Source organism: Periplaneta americana, chromosome 13 (assembly GCF_040183065.1).
Source record: "Periplaneta americana isolate PAMFEO1 chromosome 13, P.americana_PAMFEO1_priV1, whole genome shotgun sequence".
NCBI lineage: Eukaryota > Metazoa > Arthropoda > Insecta > Blattodea > Blattidae > Periplaneta > Periplaneta americana.
Genome location: NC_091129.1, coordinates 159747281 through 159755226, shown reverse-complemented (window position 1 = coordinate 159755226; position 7946 = coordinate 159747281). Strand labels below are relative to the sequence as shown.

Genomic DNA, 7946 nt, shown 5'->3' with positions numbered 1-7946 from the left:
TCCCCCTCAGTCTATGATGAGTCTGGAATCTTGTTGATTTTTTTCACGGCTTCCTTAATGTTACTTGCATTACAAATGCAGTAACTTTTGTGGTGTTGTAGAGTTTACTTAATTTTTGCAAATATTTAAAAACAATAATTAACAGTGCAATTTAGGTGAAATTGCAGTGGTAAGTTTCCAATTTATAATTATTGCTATATTGATCGTCTTTAAAAATAATATGTTAAAAGTCTAAAGCAGTAAAATGAATATGACGCTTAAGCGGTAAGAATAGGGAAATTGTTGTGTGTGTTACGTTGGGAATACTGAATGTGGTATTTCACACTTACCGCGTATTGGTTTTGTGCGGAAACCAAGCAAATACGCACGATCTCACACAAACGTATATTGCAGTAATGATTGATAGCAAGCAGGCACCGGTACTTCAAAAGTTTGTGTCTTCATTTCTCATTAGTCATTATGTTTTCAGCACAAGTGGCTACCAGATGTGAAGCTCCTAATTATGCGCAATGCATAGCAACACGATATAGTTACGAAACGTTTAGGCCTATCTCGCCATGAACACGATCATGAAAATTTTCCGAGTACGACGACGTACGGAATGACATAATACTGGATCTGGAGCAATGGGCTTCCGTGGAGGCTGACCCCGTAACGAGAGAAGTGAGAACGGAAGGGTATGCGTCATGCAAGGCACGGATATAGGCTACGACCGAGGTATGTGGAGGTCGAGCGGAATTGCCGAGTCATTGTGGCAGTTTGGGGTTCTTTCACAAGATTTCACAACAGAGCAGCCAGTGCTTGTCATCGTGTTATCGGTTATGTTAGCAATGTTATTCTCGTTTCGTGAACATGCAATAAACAGCATCGCCGATAACTGAAAATATATACAGTATACTATTGTCGATTAATTTCGAGTGTAAATTATTAATTACAAATAATGCATACAGAGTGATGCAAAACTTGCAGGAAATAGAGAACGACCTACTGAACTTATTGAGTAATTTTCCAATAATTAAAGCATTCGTCTATTATTCAGTTTTTATCCTTCATTCGTTAGTTCATTCCTTCTTCCGTTTGTTCATTTATTTATTCCTTTATTCGTTCATTCATTCCTTCGGACTTTTGTTCGTCCATTTCTTCAAACGTTTGTTCATTCATTCATTCACTCCTTTCGTTTGTTCATCCTTTACAGTAGCGGCCGGTGATCGAAATCCTCGGTGAGGCCAGATGCAACTAGTTTTAAGTGCCTCCGATAGGAAAGGTTTGTTTATGATATTAATTATTATTGTTATTATATTATTAATATCATTATTACTGTATTATTATTATTACTATTATTAGTCTATTCTTATTACTATCAATGAAAAATAATAATTTCACTCACCAAATAAGCTATTATGCTCTGAGTTTCAGTGATTCTTTCAGTGTGATGAAGCATCCCATATTATGTGGTTAAAATTCCCCTTTCTTTCTTTTCTTTTTATTTTTTTTCCTTTGACAGCAGCAAACAAGGCCAAGAGAAGTTTATTTTGCATCACATTACCACATAACCATTTATGTTGCCCATACCAGGATGCAACAGAAACTCGCGTTTTAAGATTATCTGTGAGAAAAATTATCAGCGATGTCGTAGGTAACTCGGTAGTCTCTCTCTTTATTTAAAACTTCCTTTCTTTCAGTATTATTTCTTCTCGAAAAAGGACACTCTAATAATGAATTAACTGCACCAGCATTATTTCTCTCATTTGTTTCTGTTTATATTTTCCCAAAATACATAACAACATTGGCCCAGATTCACTACTGTACTTCCAAGTACAATAGTAGTACACCCTCGCTTATGTCATAAACTGAGACATAAGGGGAGAGAATCGAGTGGGTCTCTGCCTGCCAAAGAGCTGGAATTTTGTTATTTATGGCCTATTTAGGAAGGCAAGTCACCACTGCTATTCCAACCCCACTCTACCCTTGAGGCCGGCCCATGGATGGTACGAGTGAAACCTGACCAGGCCAGACGAATTGTGCCTCAGCTACAATGTTTTAAGCGCAAACTCAAAGTCCGCGAAAGGACATGAAATGCATTAGCCAGACCCGGCACGAACGATTCTGGCCTCAGGAACAAATTTTACTGCAAAGCAGGTCTATATACATCAAAGTCTTCAAATGCTTCTACAGCGATATATGCTTCATTCAAATAACTAATACATTATATAAAAATACAAAATTTGATTTCAGTTAAGCCAAGTGACTGAGGCCCGGCCTCACTTGCCTCAGTCAATCAGCCGCCACTGTTCCTTTATTCGTTCGTTCGGGCTTTTGTTCGTCCATTTCTTGAATCGTTTGTTCATTCAATCATTCACTCCTTTCGTTTGTTCATTTATTTATTCCTTTATTCGTTCATTTGAAAAGCAAAGATCTTTGCCTACCTTCGACAAATTCTAATGTAACGTCTCATGCCCACTGTAGCAACTAATGTAGCTAATACCTGTAGCATGGGAGAGAGAAAAATTTCTCCGTTGTGTATTCTAACCTCCTATCTTCCTATCTTCCTGACAAACGTTTTCGAGAGTCTATACCCCAGTAAAAATTCGTCCTGAGGTAATTTTTCGAAATCATTAATCATATAGGCCACACCTCTTTCTCAAAGACGTACTGTACATCAAAAGGTCAGACAGCTGTCCTGGATCTTCAGCGTAATTTACACCAGCCACAATTCAAGTTTTAAAAATTCTGTTAAGGTATCAACACAGGAAATGCTGATGTTAATTTAACAAACAGTTTAATAAATTGTTAAAACTAATAACATTGTTCATCAAACAGGTTTTGTATTAATTTTATAGTTATATTGTTATAAAAGTTTGTTACATTTTAACACCTGTTGGCGAAACCGGCAAATAGAGCTCTGTGACCATAATGTTGAAGACAATGCGATCAATCAGCCAGTCTGCAATTACAGCTTGATCCATGGCTGTGATAATAGTTCTATTCTGGTATCGAAATTAATAACACTGCCAGAACTGTCAACAGGATGCAGGAAAGCTCATAATGTTAAAGATAAAGAACTCCTACAGCTACGCATCACAAGTACGATAGGGACGGTGTGAAATAAATGTTCTTCATTCAACGGACAGCTGGAGACAGGTGTCCAAATCCCGATGTGTGCAAGTCAAAATGTTGGTAGGCACACGGCTTCCGCCCTCTTTAATCGCCCCACAATTTCTCTGTCAACACTCACTACCACCCCATAGTAGTAATTATATAACTTAGAGAGAGAGAGAGAGAGAGAGAGAGAGAGAGAGAGCAGTTGTTCTGTTTTAATTGCAAATATGTCTATTTGAAAGAAGCTTCAGTTATGAAATAAGTTATCTGGGAATAAGTATCGATCATCATCTGAAATGGTATTCCCATGTTTCTTGCCTATGCAGCAGATTACGTAAAACAATTTTATTTATAAATTCTTCATTGTTTGTCGTATCTTACTCCTAAGTATTTTACGTACAGTTTACTAAGTTCTTTTTCATTCCACCATCCACATCACTTCAATCTCGCCAAAAAATTGTATTTTTGTAAAATCTTGATTTGTTCCACATATTACAACTTCAATGCCAAGGTAAGATCTATTAAATACAATAAAATGTAATAGAAAAAGGAAGAAATATGTCATTATTTGAAGGGTAGAACTTAAGTTCTTTAAGGTTATATGTAAGTGAACGGCCACAATTATTGTCAGAAAATGCAGGCTCTAAATTTGTAAAATTTTATAAGGAAATGAACTCACAATTGGACAAAAATTACAAGATACAACAACAAGACTTATTATAACTTAAATATCTGATAAAAGTATAAAAAAAGTTACTAATAATATTTTTAAGAATTCACTTTTACTTCAAATTAAATTTTCCAAAATCTTAAAATTTTCATAACTCCACAGCCATTAGAGATAGAATATTGTACACTGATTTAACAAGAATTTATGCAAAAGGTAGACTACAATAATGCCCATTTCTTTGAAAATAGAAAAATTAGGTCACAAAACATTATGCAAATTTTAATATATTCTATATAGGTCAAATAAAACATTAATTGTATTAAGATAAACAACTCTACATGTCTGAGAGTAGTCTGCTTTTCAGAAATAAGTGTTTATTACATGCAGAAAAAATATTAAAGATGTCAGAGAGACCATAACAATGTTATGGTTACCAAATGATGTAACTGCAGAATTTTTTTTCATACTCTAATAAAACTGGTTTGAAAAATATTATTAATAACCTTTTTTAATACTTTTATCAGATATTTAAGTTCTAATAAATCTTGTTGTGGTACCTTGTAATTTTTGTGACTTCATTTTCTTATAAAATTTTAGAAATTTACAGCCTAATTTTCCGATAATATTTGTGGTCGTTCACGTACATACACTCTTAAATTTTCTAGGCATAATTAGTAAACAATGTACAACAGTTAGGGTCTATAACTTATTTTAAAAGTTCAAAAATAAAAGTTCATAAGAGTAGGCCTATAGGTGTCAATTTTCAAAGAAATGGCACTATAGGTGGAAATTCAATCTAAGGCTACGTAAAATGAATAAACTTTAAAAGAATCTCTCCTAACTTAAAATTTGGTGCATTTAATTCATCACCAATCTACACATGATTAAACGTTATAGTCTAATACTAAGGTTACATTTTAGGTTATTTGGAAGGGGTGCTGAATGGGGTGCGGGGATTACATAAGGGATGCGCAAGCCCCCTTCGCACCCCACTGTCGCCGCCCCTGCATGACCCGTAACTCAGTACTTGATTTATTGCAGTTGCATTCTAGTACTGAATAGAGGAATAAATAATGAACGAAACATAAAAATGAGTTCTGGGTCTAAAAGCCTGACTCTCAGGGATTGGATAGCTACCCATATTAGCTGTGCACGGACGAAATGCACCGTGAAACAGGTTGCAGCATTCTTGAAGAGAAGGCCAAGCGGAAACTAGACAATAATTATCATTATTACATTACAAGGCCGACTTGAATAGAATATGGCAACAGCTTATTTTTCTTTTCTCCTTTTTTTCCCGCTCGCAATCTCCACTGCGTCTGTGCTGGCTGCTCGTGATTGGTCGGGCAATTTGCCCCGCCTCCCGACACGTCTAGCAACGTTACTAACTTTTCAAGAAATATGATACAAAATCATTAATAACTATTAATTTAAAATATTTCAAAACTTGATTAAATATTTTTAATAAATGAAATCAACTCGAGAATTATGCGTACAAATAAATATATAGACAAAATTACTTGTTTTCTTTTTTTGTAATTTTTAGGACGTGCGAGAAATGTTTTTATGCAGAGAGTTCTAGGGGAAAGCGTCTGCACTCTGGGGCTTGTCAGAAAACTACGAAGTCATCGTGATCGCGGAGTATATACGAGTTGATTTTCATTTAAATTCGTTCAGTTACAGCCGGAACTTCCAGTTGAAGTGTAGCTTTAAGTGCATTCGCCGCCTAACCGTAAGTAAGATCTACATGATTAGCATTAATTCATTCTTCATTTTTTTTTGTGCAGCAACGTTGTCACATTATGCTAAACTACTTCTCAGGCAATTTCAATACAATCAGTCGACTTCATACGTCGGCATTATGGTAATAGCATGGACGCGTTAAATATGTACCGAAGTCTGTTATGTTATTACTTATTATGGTCGGCTAATCGCATTTCACTGCAGTATGACGCGTGAGTGATATGTAAGAAAAAGAAAACATTTAAATCTAAATATGAAGATATAGAATATTGTCAAATAGCGAAAGAAAGCTCTGTATTTCTAGTAAACAGGCTGTAAAAGCAAAATTTGACACTCCATGCCGATCATGTTTCTAAATAAAAAAGTCATTACAGTTTGTCGTAATCTCAGTGATCCGTCCACAATTACCTGCAATTTACGAGTCCAGTATTTTAGTAAAATTAGTACTAGAAACAACAGGAACATCAGTGTACATTATCTTTAGAAAGATCAATATTTGACTATATTTCCTTGGCTACGCTTTTATTTATTTAAATTTACTTATTTGAGGAATTAACAAAATGGTTTATTAATGCTAGTAACCAATCCAGATATTCTCTTTTGTCATTTGGTCTGTTTTTTTTTTAACTGAAAGTTATAATTGATAAAACAGTTATAATTAGGCTATATTATTACCGGTTATTCTGTATGGTTGTGAAACATGCACTCTCACTCTGAGAGAGGAACACAAGTTAAGGATGTTCGAGATTAAGGTGCTTAGGAAAATAATTGGAGCTAAGAGGAATGAAGTTACAGGAGAATGGAGAAATTTACGCAACGCAGAACTGCACGCATTGTATTCTTCACCTGACCTGACATAATTAGGAACATTAAATCCAGACGTTTAAGATGGGCAGGGCGTGTAGCAAGTATGGACTAATTCAGAAATGTGTATAAAATGTTAGTTGGGAGACCTGAGAGAGAAAAAAAATCCTTTGGAGAGGCCGAGACGTGGAAGAATAATATTAAAATGGATTTGAGGGAGGTGGGATATGAAGGTAGATTGATCTTGCTCAGGATAGGGACCGATGGCGGGAGTCTATGTGAGGGCGACAATGAACCTCTGTGTTCTCTAAAAGCCATTTGTAAGCAAGTAAGCAACACCTGTTCTGAAAACATGTGAATCTTAAAAAAAGCTTGTTGTAGATCTACCCATTTTATTCAATTATTTTCCAAAACATCTCTATCACTCGTAATAATTTCGGTACCTATACTGTTTATATTCTATATATACTTAAACATATTTGGTTTATATTCAAAATTGTCTTCCATTAATTCCTACAACTTTATAAGTAGAATTGTATTTCAAGCCTGGCGGTGACAGGATACTACTTTTTCTAGGCCGGCCGGCGAAGCCAGGACATACTCATGATTTTCATATTACCGTAAAATTTTGCATTTATAGGAAGTAATTTTTTTATTCGTATTTAAACAATTTCATAATGAGGTCTACTCCGCAGACCTAACGACCTCTTTATCTAGATTCGTATTTTCTGCTGACATTCCCACAAGTATTCCTGCGGAAATGGTGACTATAATGATGAAGACGATGAAAACTACTAGTGGTACTACCGAAATCCCAGAGCCAAGGAACTTTTTTATTTAGAAATACACCCCTGTATATAGGGGTGATATTTAGACTGTGCAATATTATCCAGGGAGTTGCTTTCAAGACATCTAATGTGGATTATTTGGACAGAGAGAATAATGTGGTTTCTCTTTGACCACTTTGCAAAACGCCGAGTTCCAAATCGTTGTCAGTAGACAGTCTACCTTATGTTTCTCCCATGTCCATGTTCTCTGAATTTCGCTTCTATTCTGCTCACAGTTAACTGAGAAATAAATGGCCGATTCGGTTGAGTTTCATTAAAACGTATGGGTACCTCTTCTTTTGTACGTTTTCTGTCACCAAATCCTATCATCATCATCATCATCATCATCATCATCATCATCATCATCATCATCATCATCATCATCATCTTGCCCCTTCCCCTCTGAAGAAAAAAATGAAATGCTCCTGTGTGCTTCGCTGTACACACAACACGCATCATCAGAGTCTCAAATCTCTCATTTTCTGTTAAGAATATCTAATATTATGCTGATTTCATATATATATATATATATATATATATATATATATATATATACACAAATAAAAACAAATTTTAATTACCAATCTTGATTAAAATATTAATTTGTTAACCTCTGACTTGATACTACGAGGAAATCTGAAACAGGGAATTCTTTAACACGGTAGGGCAAAGTTCAATGAAAAAGTAAAATCCCCCCCCCCCAAATTAAACAAAATGACAGCAGCTAAAAAATCAAAAGACTATATAAATCATAATTTCTGCCAGAAAATCCGTTACCCGTCAAAGCCATTCTCTTCCCGTCC

The 7946-nt window shown here is 35.2% G+C and overlaps 1 protein-coding gene across 1 annotated transcript in view; it reads left to right on the top strand.

Annotated features, from left to right (window-relative positions):
• Nucleotides 1–5344: 5344 nt before the first annotated feature.
• The window catches only part of LOC138712577 (glutathione S-transferase 1-1-like), a 37133-nt gene continuing 34531 nt past the window's right edge, over nt 5345–7946 (top strand). Inside the window, exon 1 of the mRNA XM_069844525.1 lies at nt 5345–5501. The gene's annotated coding sequence lies outside the window, so the exon portion shown is untranslated. The remainder of the gene's footprint in view (nt 5502–7946) is intronic.